This window comes from Stigmatopora nigra, chromosome 5 (genome assembly GCF_051989575.1).
Source record: "Stigmatopora nigra isolate UIUO_SnigA chromosome 5, RoL_Snig_1.1, whole genome shotgun sequence".
NCBI lineage: Eukaryota > Metazoa > Chordata > Actinopteri > Syngnathiformes > Syngnathidae > Stigmatopora > Stigmatopora nigra.
The window spans coordinates 14,465,147-14,479,295 of record NC_135512.1 but is presented as its reverse complement, the minus strand read 5'-3'; the positions used below and the strand labels follow the sequence as shown (position 1 = coordinate 14,479,295).

General features: G+C 39.1%; 1 protein-coding gene across 4 annotated transcripts in view; it reads left to right on the top strand.

Annotated features, from left to right (window-relative positions):
* Positions 1-14,149, top strand: part of fnbp1l (formin binding protein 1-like) — a 38,340-nt gene that overhangs the window by 1,016 nt on the left and 23,175 nt on the right. The gene's annotated exons all lie outside the window — the stretch shown is intronic.

The following is a 14,149-nucleotide window of genomic DNA, read 5'->3' as shown; positions in this document are numbered from 1 at the left end:
TTGTGCCTGGTGGGAAATTTAACCCTTTATAGGGCACTCATTGCAGTCTTGGGCTGCCATTGATGGGATTGGAAGTCTAATCCATTTTGACTTGTTTGAAGGTGGGATCTCTGCCACCTCTCCCAAATAGAGTGAATTTGGACACTTTGCTCTGTGAATCACGCATTCATTCATTCATATTCTGAACCTCTTTATCCTCATTATGGTCGCAGAGGGTGCTGGGGCCTATCCCAGCTGACTTTGGGTCAGAGGTGGGGACACACCCTGAATCAGTGGCCAGCCAATCGCAGGGCTCAAGGGGATGGACAGCCATGCACACTCACATCCCTACCTAGGGGCAATTTAGAGTGTCAAATAAGCCTCCCATGCATGTTTTTGGAATGTGGAAGGAAACCAGAGTTCCCAGAGAAAACCCACACAGGCCTGGGGAGAACATGCAACCTCCGCACAGTTGGGCTTACCTGGATTTGAACCCAGCCCGACGCGCTAAACCACTCAACCACTGGGCCGCTCGTTCAATTACACAGAAACATGATTATTTAATGTCAGTAATCCCACTTAATATGGATTTGACGTTCATCTTTAGACTGTTATTGATCAATCATTTTGAGAGACCATTTGCTGTCAGGCTCTCCCAATCAAAATGGATTGCACTTCTGGTGCCGTCAGTGCCGGCCAATGAGTAAACATTTGGAATTGTGTAAAGACTGCAAAATCGAATATTATTTAAAACTTACCAAATAATTAACAATAATATGGACATCTATCTTGGGTCATGCCGGCTACAGTTGTATACAAAATGTTGACATTGTAATTGTGCTATCCCAGTCTTCCATCAATTATTGCAACATCTTTTATCGCGAATTCACTTATTCACTTTTTTTCTGCTATTAATTAAGAAAAAAATCATAAAATTGAAAAATCACACTGAAACTCGTGAGGGAGGCCGCTTTTGCCAAGGACTCGGCACTTAAGGGGAAAAAAGTAGTCACTATAGGGGTCACCCTACTTTGCGATTTTTCAACTATACCCTGTTTGGTATACATTAACCACAATATTCGAGGGATTTATATATGGTTATTATCGGCTGGCCACCGATTCAGGATGTGCTCTATATATCTGGTGCCTGTAGTTAGCTGGGTTAGGCTCCAGCACCCCATGCGACCCATATCAGGATAAGCGGTAACAAAATGAATGAGTGTTATTTTGGCCCACGTAACCCATACTATGATGTACACATTTGTGGGTGCCAGGTCGTCATGCAGTGAAGTATTGTTTTGTTTTTGCCTTTTGAATTACCAAAAATAGTAAACACTTTAACATGTCACAGTCACTTGCCCTGTAAAAGGTTACATTTACACTGAAATCTATTTTTTTTTGTTGCACGTAGTAGAGTACTAGGACACACACATGCTGGAATCCAAGGAGAGTTGAGTTGTGTGAACACACAAACAGTACTTCTTGGGGAGGGGGGATGGGATTCGTGTTTTGCTCCAGGACACATTGACAGTAATCAGGAAACAGACTAACCTTTCTGCAACAATTTATTGCCATTTGTATCCTTATGTGGATTAATATTTGAAAAAAGCTCTGCAGAGGTGCAAACATCACACATGAGCTTTTACCCACTTGCAAAGCTTGTCTATTGTGCATGTGTCCTAAGAAATATTTTGGAAGTGGACAATGGTTTGATTTGTCAAATTAGGGAATCAAACATACACACTTCATCTCATCTCATTTTCTGAACTGCTTTATCCTCATTTGGGATGCAGGGGTGCTGGAGAAATCCCAATTATCTCTGGGCCAGAGGAGGGGGACACTGAATTGGTGGCCAGCCGATCGCAGGGCACAAGGAGACGGACAACCATGCACACTCACACCCATACCTAGGGGCAATTTAGAGTGTCCAATCAGCCTGCCATGCACGTTTATGGAATGTGGGAGGAAACTCACACAGGTCCGGGGAGAACATGCAAATTCCACACAGGTGGACGCGACCTGGATTTGAACCTAGGACCCCAGAGCTGTGGGGCTGAGGCGCTAATCACTCGCATACTGTGACCAGGCCACCTCATCCATTAATTATTGAGCCAAATAATGGACTAAGTTGAAATGAGTTGCCCTTGTGTACCTTCTTGTGTAAGATTTGGGAGTAATTTACATTCTCATTGATTTTGATCGGGTGGCCTATAATTTTGGGTCTTCCCTGCCTGGTTCCCCAAATCAGATGGTATAGGCTCCAGCATTACCCATGACCCTTGTGAGAATACGCAGTAAAGAAAAGACTGAATGAATAAGAATTATTGAATAAGAATCACTTAATTGCTAGTTTGCTCAACCACCATGTTACGTAAATCCGCTCCTGTAGAGAGGATAACACTTGGCTTATGATTGAAAAAAGGTAGTAAACAAAAGTGCAGATGTTTTGGCATGAATTACTTAGTCCCACTGTTACTATATAACATCTGCAGCGTGAGATTATGGATAAGTGATCTGAGTGCCGTTTTGCTTGTCATGATGCTGGATTTTCGAGTAAATGCCTCTTTGAAAGTTACTATGAGGTCACCGTTGTCATGGTGTTGCTTAAGATTTGAATGAGAATTGTTTTTAATGCTTTTTTTTAAAGTGATTTTGTTGTTGTTGTTGGTGCTGCCTGTTTGGTATAAATGAGAATAAGTCGTTAAGCCATCATACTTCTATATACGGTGGTACCTATACTTACGAAATTAATTGGATCAAAAATTTTGCACAGCTTCTATTTTGTGTTTTTTATATATGAATTTACGGAGGAACCACATTAGCCTGGATTAGATGGTATTAAATAGTAAATAAAATATGGTAATTGAAAGCCAACCAGTTTTCCCAAACAGAAATATTTGGTTTCTGCTAAAAAAATCGTATATTTTTAAAATCACAAATCCCCCAAAATTCTCAATAGTAGTTTTTTCCCAATAATGTTCAGCACATAAAATCAGAACCAATGAACTTATGCTGAAATCTAGACTAAATGTCAGAGTAAACACATGATACAGTGGCTTTCGAGTGGAGACACAGACTGACTGACAGTCATAATCCTTTGATGAGATTAATGTGTTGTCTGTCAACATTAAGCGTGATTGCCTGTATGAGGTCAGCTCACTGATAATCATTTGTTAACTACAATGCGAAGCAGTTCACTTCTAACTGCTGCTTATTTAGTGACACACACACATACATACATACATACATACACACACATACACACATATATACATATATATATATATATATATATATATATATATATATATATATATATATATATATATATATATATATATATATATATATATATATATATATATATATATATATATATATATATATATATATATATATATATATATATATATATATATATATATATATATATATATATATATATATAATTTTATTTTCAAATTTGATTTATTTATTAGAGAACTCAACTGATTTTCTGAACCACTTTATCCTCACTAGGGTCGTGGGGAGTGCTGGAGCCTATCCCAGCTGATTTCACACCCAGAATTGGTGGCCAGCCAATCGCAGGACACAAGGAGACAAACAACAATCACGCTCACACTCGTAGCTAGCGGTAATTTAGAATATACGATCAGCCTACCATGCATGTCTTTGGAATGTGGGAGGAGACCAGAGTAGCCATGCAGGCCAGGGGAGAACATCCAAACTCCACATACGTGGACCGACCTGGATTTGAACCCAGGTCCTCACTGTGAGGCCGACACACTTACCACTCACCCACCGGGCCACCCCTATTGGAGAACTGAAATAACAATTCTTGACCGAAACTATAACAATTTATAATACCGGATTTAGTTTTTGTTTCAATGGGATGACTAAAGTTAAATCTAATTTTTGGCGGATTGTTTTGCCCTGTTTTCTTCAATGTGCTATCCAAATTTGCTCTAGTGCCTGAATGCTGCAATAGTGCGCTTTGGTCTATCTGAGGTTAACCCAGTGATCAGACGACTAGCCGAATGGTTTAGGGATGAAAAACTGCCAGTTGATCTTCTCTGTTGACTGACCATGCTTAAAGACATGTATACGTGGATATATGGTGGTGAAGTAGCTGAGACACTCACTTTTAATAGCTGGCTATACTTATGATTTTTGTCAGCTGTTTTGTTAAAAACAGTCTGTTGGAATCACTGACATGCGCTGAAGCAATGGAACATGTTTTAATCCTCAAATTTCATATGGGAGGCAAGGAATGGAAAACATTTGACACCCTCAATTCTTAAATATTTCAGGAGGCCGGCCGCATGGGTAATTATAAGCCCCAATCCAGAGTAGTCTAGCAAAAGAACGGAAATCATGAAAGACAAAAAACAACCTGGGAATCGACCCAAAATGTTCATCTTTGTTTTACATGGGTTGTCTGTTGGCTAGACGGAAAACTAAACTTCAGCAGAATTTTATGTATTAGTCAAGGATGTCACGGTGCAGATTCTTTTTTCACTTCCGATCTGTTATTACATGATGCTCTGTTACTACTAATATAATTAGTTTCTAGAGAGAAGTTGTCCTATTCAGTTCAAGTATTTGCTGAGTGGTTTTGATTTACAGTAGTCAAAAAGCAACATGGTACTGAAAACACATGCCTACTGGATCGGATACGATCTAGTTCATAATCATAGATTATAAATCAAGAATTAGCATTTTAAAAGATTCATTTTTCTTTCCAGAAGCAATTCCCTGAATATTTTCGCTGTTACACTTTTCACATATTCATCCAAATTTAACAACATTTTGAAGATCCACAGACTTGTTATGTTTCTTTATTGACCCAAGCAGGTAGATTGGTCACTCTCCATGTATGTCTGACTTTGACACTATACACCACATTACAAAACACATTTTTAATGCAACTATGGAATAGTTATAGATTATTTTTGGTTAAAGGTCTTGAATGTTTATAGTAACATTACTGCGATATTCTTTAATTGGATGTTTTGAGCACATTTGTAACCTATATCTTGTGTAATCTCAAAAGTAGGAAAAATACTAACCTCAAAGGATAAGACAATATCTAGTATGCATATAATAATTGACCTATGTGGAAGAAAGTTTCTGAAGAATGTAGAATGAGAAGAATGTAAAGATTCAATTTGATGGAAATATGAGAACAAAGAAAATCATGTTTAAAAACAGAACATTTCACTATTTACGAGAATGGTTGTCTGTCACCTTCTGCCCTGCGATTGGCTGCCAACCAATTCAGTGCCCATAGTTGGATGGGATCGGCTCCAGCACCCCCAAAACCTTTGTAATGTTAAGTGGTACGGAAAATGAATGAAGTTATTCTCAGTTCGAACACTGTCTCTAGACACGTTTTTGCTGCCCTAAATGAGTTAAGCAACAAAGGTGTAAGATAAGATTAGATTCTGAGTCTAAAATTTCTCATACCAGTCACAGTGACTATATTGTACAATGAATCCGTTTCTTTATTGGGTGTGTTTAATGATTTATTTCCAGGAAGTGAAATCTGACTCACTAGAGACAGGAACACTTCCAGACCTCTCGTAGTCATGACTTGGCCGGATGCAGAGGTTCATTCAGACCTGCAGCTGTGTTGAGGAGGTTGACATGCACCACTCATTTGTTAGTCGACTGACTAAGAGTCAGTTATTGCATCAGCTGGTTTATCCAATTGGACATAGAACATTAGAAATTGTGAATTTCTCCTGCTGTTTAGAATTTTGCAACCAACCATACATATCTGACTGCTATTATTGTATATTCATTTTCAAACGTGAATACTGACAATTAGTAGACTATTTAATACAGTTTTAAGTAAGTTGAAGTAATGCCATCATCCCAGTCAAGGAAGCACATTTTCAAATTAAAATAAAGGCATAGAAATGTATCCAGATACTCTTCAAACTCTGCTTTTTATTAACTGAAGTGGGGGCTTGAACTACATGTTCAATTTTTTTTCCAGGATTTTCTCATATTTATTAAAAAAAAACATTAGTATATTTCATGTTTCCCTTGAAATTAATCAGTTCTAGCCTTCCAATTAAATAATAATAATTATATTTTAATGATCCTGTTGCCTGTTGTGGAGTAAGCCCTTCAAATACCTGCTCAACTTGCTTTTTCTCCAGCAAGGCTACTGTTGTGTACACACTGCATGTGAGGGCTGTAACGAAGCACTTCTGTAACGATGCACAAACAAACGGACAACCCACAATTTGAGAAAATTATTTAGTTAAAATGTAATATATATTTTCTATAAACAACAGTAACACACTGACAATGTACCAAATCACCTGAACCTTGAACACAAAGACGCAAAACAAATGAATTAGTAAACAGACATAACAATTACGGCACAGTGCACAGTGGGTGGTGCGATGGCCTCAAAATTCTGAGATCATTCCCAGGTTCGGACATTACTGTGTGACATCTGCATGTGTTTCTACGTGGGTTTTATCAGGATACTTTGGTTTCTTCTTACATCCCAAAGACTTGGATGCCGTGTTGGTTGCACATTCTAAATTGCCCTGAAGTATGAGTGAGCGTGAATGGTTGTTTGTTTCCGTGTTTGGCTGGCCACAAATTCAGGGTGTCTCCCAGCTGGTGCCCATATATGGCTGGGATAGTCTCCAGCACCCCCGCCACCCCATTAAGGATAATTGGTACGGACATTGAATGAATGGACATTCTTAAACAAAATTATGCTTTTGATGCAACCTTTCATTCAATCATCCAGCCATCAATCGCAGGGCACAATGAGCCAGACAGACTCATACGTAGGGACAGTTTAATAGTGTTCAACTAGCCTAAATTGCATGTTTTTGGGCTTTGGGAGGAAACTGGAGTACCCGGACAAAAACCTGCGCAAGGCCGAGGAGACCATGCAAGCTCCACACTGGAAGGTCGGGAACTGGGATTGAATCCTCCATCTCAAAACAGTGAGGCTAACACACTAACCACCCCTCCACTGGGCCTACCTTAATCAAACTTGTTTCTTTTATTTAAAAGCAGAATAAAACCCAAAGTTGGTTTGGATAGGCTTTTCCCCTGCTGCGACCCTGGTGACGATAGGTGGAAAAATGAATGAAAAACATTTATTCTGCGATTGGCTGGCTAACAATTCATCCTACTGCTTATAGTTGGCTGGGATAGGCTCCAGCACCCCCGCTACCATTGTGCGAATAAGCACTATGGAAAACGAATTTACATAATCATCATGAGTGATTTGACTGAATGTAGAATGGACTGGTATAAAGCTGTTATGTAGTTAGCAATTACATCTAGCCTTGAATACGTCAAACACTGAGGTACGATTTTAAGAAGACTTCCATTTTTTGTAAACTAAGAAGTCAAGATCTAGTGAATTTGAGTTTTCTTCTTTGTAATTATATCTTCCCGGGTTTTAAAGTTAAATGATTTTGTGGTTTCAGACTGGCCGTGAGCACAGCTGTAAGATTTCTGACAATGACTGCCCTGATGGGCAGTAACGCTGGATGTTAAGGATGTTAATGAATAGTTAATAGAGATGTTTATACAATAAAAATCAAATCTGTTTGAACATCTCTACCCATAAACATTCAATTTGTGTGTTTTAGGGTCAATGTATTTTTCTTCTTTGAAATTAGGGGCTTAATTTAGGTGGAATTTATGGTACGAACTGGCTTGATGGGCAGACCAGTAACGGTGTGGTTCGCACATCTGCCTCTTAGTTCTGAGATCCTGGTTTGAATACCGGGCTCCGGCCTTCCTGTGGAGTTTGCATGATCCTGCGTGGGTTTTCTCTGGATACACTGGTTTTCACTCACATCTCAAAAAGTGTTTGGTAGGCTGATTGAACACTCCAATTTTTCCTTAGGTATGAATGTGCGTGAATTGGTGCTTGTCCCCCTGTGTTCTGTGATTGGCTGGCAATTCAGGCTGTTCCCTGCCTTCTATCCCACCTCCGTGGGTTTTCTATGGATACACCGGTTTTCACTCACATGTTAAAAAGTGTTGGGTAGAGTGGTTCAGTGTTGCTCTGTGATTGGCTGGCAATTCAGGCTATTCCCTTCCTACTGTCCACACTCCCATGACCCTCGTGAGGCTAAGTGGGATGCAATGATTGAGCGAAAGAATAATTGTCTCGATGGCTTTACTGGCTTTCTGCCTCAGTTTTTTTTTGTGTTTATAAGAAGGAAGTACTGTATGCACGTATAAGCCGCCCGCGTGCATAAGCCGCTTCTTAAAATTGCCTTAAAAATAGTTGAATTTTACAATTTCTCACATAAGCCACCCCCGATTCACAATTTTCACCTCCATATTCATGGTTTTAAAAGGGAGTACAAATGTGTTACTTTGAAGGGAAAATCGTAACAAAAATCATGTAGTATTTCTGAGGAACTTTTAGAATAAAAAGCAGACTATTAGGATCAATATAGAAAAAAAGTTAGTCTGTCTTTGTAAACGCAAAATATAAAATTATTATTATGTTCTTACCAGAAGTTTAAGATGTCGTGGTGGCCAAATTGCATCTAATGTCAAATTATCTCGATTTTATTAATGAAATAATTTTAACTTTCGAACAAGAAATAAAAAGAAAAAATCAAAGCGGAATTTTGTTTGACAGTGTTCCCCCGCTACTTCGCGCTTCAGTTAACGCGGAAGCAGAGCTTCGCAGATTTTTTTTTGAAAAAAAAAATACAAATATTACATTGAAACAACATATTTTACAGTTTTTTTGTTATAACATGAATTTCACTCTCTCTACCCGTATTCTATATGGTGTACTGTATACAGGGGGGTAAAAAAAATAATTGTGGAATTAAATTAAAATTAAGCATTTTGAAAGGGGAATCCCTACTTCACGGAAATGCACTTATCGCGGGTGATCCCGGTCCCCATTAACCGCGATAAGCGAGGGAACACTGTATTTCCTAATCACAAATGTACAATAATTTCCTTTCAAAAAGGAAGTTACATAAGCACAACCAGGAACTGTCCGCAGCGGTAAAGCGTTCGCCTTGTCTCTGGGTACAATAATAGCATGGGATAACCATTACACGGGTATCAAGGCTGATATTTTAACTATCGACCGCAAGACCTACGATCAGCGTTAACAATGGGGATGTGCTGTGTAACTAGGTAAGACAGCGACACCCTAGGTAAGATTAGTGAGCATTGACATGCACAAGTGAGTTTTTTCACATTTTATGCAAGACACGTTTTTTCTTAGTTTTAATTCATAGGTGTCAACATACATTTTGTTTGGCGTTTTATCTGTTTATCTTTTCTCAATTTTGAAATAAATGACCGTATCGACCACATTACATTGCGCTATGACGTCATGGCGTTTTGTCGTTGTTATCATGCAGTTTCGTGCATGTCGTCTTTTTATGTGCAAATAAGCTTACCCAAAGTTCTGTCATCATTTTTTGTCTGACAAATGCGGGTTATATGTTGTTAAATATGGTATGTACAGGCACAACAAAACCTTACTTCATGTGACCTTTGCGGCTGGTAGTTAGTGTCTTGTGATGTGATATAGTGAGTGCCTGGTTGTACATTCCTGTGACGACAACAGGACTTTTTGAAGGAATTTGCTGCTATATACAAACTACAATAACACGAGGAGAATATTTATTCATGAGACAAGTTTAACTAGGACAGTCTCTTCCTACCCCAGTTTCCCTTCTCTTGTTTTTTTTCTTCTTTTTGCATATGAGAAACAATGCTAATTCTCACATCACAAGATTTTTCCCAGGGTCCCTATTTGGCAAGTGGCATCTCAAGGCCCAATATAACTGTTCCATATTGTCTTTAAGTCTGTACTACTCGTTTGCTAGCTGGCTGCCAACATAGAGGTCTCAGTGTTACCCTGGAAACTTGTCCATAAATTTCACATTGTATCTTCAAGTCACTGCCCTAGCATGGTCTTCCCATTAACATCCGTATTTTTGAAGCTGCTGGAAATTGTATCATTTAACAGTTCCCCTACAATGGAGATCACCTTCGGAAACATAATCATATTCAGTAATCCCTCAAATTTTGCGGATAACGTAGACCAGACATGGCCGCGATAATAGAAAAACCACGAAGTAGGATCAACCCTGTTATTACAGTGATCCCTCGCTACTTCGCGCTTCAGCTATTGCGAAAGCAGAGCTCCGCGGATTTTTTTCAAGAATTTTTTTTTTTTTAAGATATAAATTAAAATTCTAAATTACATCGTCTTACAAGGTGTGGAAACAAAATATTCAATTAGAATTAGTAATTTCATCATTTTATAAATTTTAAAACACAAAAAATGCATGTGTGCGCAAAGCATCATGGGGGATCACGGCCGCATCACGCCCGCACCACGGCCGCATCACGGGCATAAGCGCGCAAGCTGATTGCTCACTGAATGTACTTAACTCCCCATTGGCCCATTCACCACGGAAGCCCAAGCTTCTCCCGATGCCCATTCTAGGTCCACGCTTATCTCGTGCTGTACAGTACGCTTCTCGCCAAGTTAAGCGAAAAAGTTTTGTGAAGCCCTTCGTGATGCCTCCCAAACGCTCTCCATCCCTTGCTGCTTCTAGTGGGCCGAAGAAAAAGCGAAAGATGTTGACCATTACCGAAAAAGTGAGTTTATTGGACAAGTTGAGAGCAGGAAGTAGCTACGCTAGCGTAGCTGGACATTGCGGCCTGAATGAATCCACGGTGCGGTACATAAAAAAGGAGGAGAAGAACATCCGCAAAACTGCGAAAGATGCCAAAAGGGTTGTGAACACCCAGTATAAAGTCATGGTGCGAATGGAAAATGTATTATGTAATAAAGGTATTTATTAGATGTTAGCAATTTTGATTGTTTTGTCACGTCACCTACGCTAGCTAGTACATATATTTATACTGAATGAACAGTAACACGGCAACGAGAGATTAGAATGCCTATGGAAAGCATGCTAGTAGACTGCAAAAATCATCCTCTGGAGACTTTGTAGTGGGTGGGGCTAAGGAAGGAAGAATAATTGTGATCACTAGTCCCGTATGAATTATGGATTAATGCATGCTTTGTGCCTTGGTGGCTATAGCCTAGAGTGAACCGTGACTAATATTACAAAAATTACAGTCCTGGTCTGGTCTTCCCGAGGTCAAGTTAAGGTGAATCTGGTTTTCTAAATAAAAGGAGTTTGACACTCCTCGTCTAGAGTGTACCATGTTGTTTTGCATCATTGTCCTTATTTTGAGGTGTGAAAATACATAAACACTCAATGTGATAATGTGATTTGTCATATGGCATCCCCTTGTCATACAAGCTGCCAACACCCCAACCAATTTGCTGTCTATCGCATCAATTATTTGCCCTATTTTGCAAATGCATTAATGCATCATGATTAGCACATCAAAAACTGATGTTTATGCGAAGTTATACCAGTGCTTTCTTCAAAAATCATGCATGGATTGAATGTGTGTGGTTTCTCACATAGGAATGCACGTATGGTCTGATGACACAGTTCTGTGGCTTGTGGGACACAGATTGTGGTTACCGTTGAGGACAACTACTAAAAATAAACACAAGGCTTGTTTTTAGTTTTATATGGTTTAAAAACATACAGCATTGAGGAATTTATTATCTGTCATACACGAGGAGGAGTCAATGTACCATCTACTTGACATGAATTTGGGACATTGTCATTCAGTGGGAAAAATCTCTGGGAAACCTGCTCAATTAAGCAACACACCTTCCTATTTATTAGTTGACATCTTTAGAACCATCTAGCATAACTTTATAAATACATTTATCAGAGTTTAGCAGTTTTGTTATTGTGATTATGAGCATTTTTATTTAGTTTGCAGAGGGATTGACAATGTGAATGTTTAGTCATTCTCTTTATTTAGCACTTCTGGACTGGTTTAGCAAATGGCCTGTCGTAGTTCTTTTACGTAGCAGTTGGACAACTTTCGCTTTTGGTTATGTCACCTTCATTTTCACGCCTTTTTGCTGTCTTGTTTAACTGTGTATTTTCTTTAGGGTTTTTTTTTTTGGGCTGATTCAGTTTGGCATAACAAATTTTGATAACAACTTTTGTGTGCTGCCTTGCTTCCAGTGTACCACACTGTAATGCAGTATGCCAGGATGCTCTCCACAGTGGCTCTATAGAAGGTTACCAGAAGCTTAGTGTCCAAGTTGTTCCTCCTGAATACCCTGAGGAAATTGAGTCTTTTCTGGGCCTTCTTTACTACTTCCGTGGGATTTGTAGACCAGGAGAGCTTGTCCATGACGTGGACCCCCAGGAATTTAAAGAATTGGACGCTGTCTACCCATACTCCATTTATGAGGAGTGGGGCCAGATCTGTTCTGTGTTTGCGAAAGTCCAAGATTATTTCTTTAGTTTTCGTGGTATTCAGTGTGAGATTATTCACCGAGCACCACGAAGACAGTTTGTTGACCTCATCTCTGAAAGCCGACTCATCCCCTCCTGAGATGAGTCCAACCACAGTAGTGTCATTGGCAATTTTGATGATGGAGTTAGATTGGTGGGTTGGTGTACGGTCGTATGTGTACACGGAGTACAGAAGAGAACTCTAACAGTCTAACAGTTTGTGGTCGGTTGGTTAAGAAATTCTTCATCCAGCAACAGATAGATAAGAGAGGATAGACCAAGGCGGGAAAGTTTGTCAGGCGGAATGTCCCCTATTATAGTGTTGAAGGCTGAGCTATAGTCAATGAAAAGCATCACGTGATTCCCATGGTACTCCAGGTGTCTCAATGCTGTGTGTATTTTCCCCCCCCCCGGATGTCGACGTGATAAAATGTTGTCTTGCTTGCAAAACTAATCATTTGAGAGTTGCACTCAGGAAGTTTGATAAATAATTGTGATGTACCTTGTAATAGCACTTTCCACTTGTTTTTCTGGAAAGAAACCAGTTTGTTGAGTTGTTGATGTGAACCATGATAACACGAGACAAATAAGGCTGCTGTGAAACATGACAATTTAGTATGAGACAGGATGACCATCTATGCGTACTCTCTTGTTCAGTTAGTCAACTTTAACTGGATTTATACTTGGGGGTTCATCTACCATCTGAACATCTTTGTGGATATTCAATGTGCATTTAATTTTTATATTAGCGCTCAACCCACCCAAGTTGTTATGAAAATATGTTGTAACTTCACTCTAATTCAGAGGTGTCACTATGGCTGGTACTGACAGGGAGAACACAGGCTAAAGGTTTCCCTGTATTTTATGGCCATTTCTGCATTTCACATCCAAATTGAATTTATCATCTTAAGAGATGTGGATCGATGTAGAAGAACATTTATTCCTAATTTAACATAACTGAGTAGTATGCACAATTAGCAAAGGAGCGTCTTAACATACGAAAACAAGATCCAAGTTATGATATCCCCCAAAATGTAAATGCATTTCCCGTTATTTAATTTAAAAATTGTTCCGGTAACATTGCAGCCTGCTTTACTTCCATTTGGATCATCCTATCACAACAACAACTCTCTTTTGACCACTGTTTGTCATCTTTATTTAAAAATATTGGTGCAAATGAAATGAATAAGTGGGCCCCGTTATTCGCCAAAGAAAATAAGAAAGCGGCGTGCAGTCGACTGATATTGCAAGGCAATTGGGCCGGTCCTAACCCACCGACTAGCATTGGTACGCTATTAAAGGAGAAGGAAGCAATAATGACTCCTTAGCATAAGCTCTCTGTGCTGAAAATTATTTTTAATTCATAATTGGACGTATATTACCATATTTTCTTGCATATAAGCCGCATTTATCGGGAAAAAATGTTGACTGAACCCAATGTACAGCTTATATGCGAATAGATTAGACTTGACATGCACAAAACTACAACGTCACAAAGACTAATTGCCATAACGCTACACAATTTGGCCGATACGGTTGTTTATTTCATAATAGAGAAAAGATAAACAGATAAAATGCTAAGCAAAATTTATTTTGAGGTCTATGGATGAAATTCAAGAAAAAAAACATGTCTTGCATAAAACATGAAAAACTCACTTTTGCCTGCCGATGGTCACTCAGGGCGTCGCCATCTTACCATAGTTAAACATGCTCTGACTGGCCAGACGCGAGTAGCCTTGATGGATGTGTTCATAGTGTTTACCATGATAGCACATCCCAATAGTTAT